The sequence below is a fragment of the Morus notabilis genome, unplaced genomic scaffold (assembly GCF_000414095.1).
Source record: "Morus notabilis unplaced genomic scaffold, ASM41409v2 Scaffold27, whole genome shotgun sequence".
Classification (NCBI taxonomy): Eukaryota; Viridiplantae; Streptophyta; class Magnoliopsida; order Rosales; family Moraceae; genus Morus; species Morus notabilis.
The window spans coordinates 13,209-13,983 of record NW_010360525.1 but is presented as its reverse complement, the minus strand read 5'-3'; positions in this window follow the sequence as shown (position 1 = coordinate 13,983).

The window sequence follows — 775 nt, the reverse complement described above, 5'->3', positions numbered from 1 at the left end:
AGAAAAATAGCACATATGAATCGAGAGATTAGTCGGCATCGAACCTTTAGTGGAGTCGTACGATGTCGGAATTAAATACGTCGATAACTTATCAGGATAAATTAGTCGAGTATTGTAATTCCATAGCTTTGTTCATATGGGTCCATTCGGTCTCAAGGCTAGCTCTAATAAGTAGGAAAATTGAAACTTATGTTTTGTTACATAATTGTGTTTAACTAAATTCATTATGTTATTTTTCATTTATTTGATAATTGAAAAATAAAAGGAATGAATTTAAATTTTGAAATTAATGGTGATTAATTTAAAATTCAAAATAGAATTTGAACATGATTTGATTTGGCAATAAAAGGGGAAGGAAAAATTCGGAAATCCCTAAGGCAAGAGGGAATTCGGATTTTGATTATAAAGAGGAAGGAAAATTCAGAAATCCCATCAAGGGTTTGATTTTTTGAATTTCCTCTTATAAAAAGATATTATTGAAAACCCTAGTGGAGGCTAAGAAGAAAAAATATCTCACTCTTATTCTCTTCCTAGGGTGGCCGGATTTTGTAACAAAATAAGAAGGAAATTGTTTCCTTAAGTTTTTTGAAAAAGAGCCCACTCGCTAATCCCAAAACACTTAGAGTCATAGTCTTGAATCAACGAGTGGTTTGTGGTGTGATCGTGTTCATAAATCAACGGTCTTGTTTCACGGCAATTCTCCATCTCGGAACGTGAGATAGTGAGACAAGATCCTTGCGGCCATATTTGATCCGATCGTCTTAAAGGTATGATT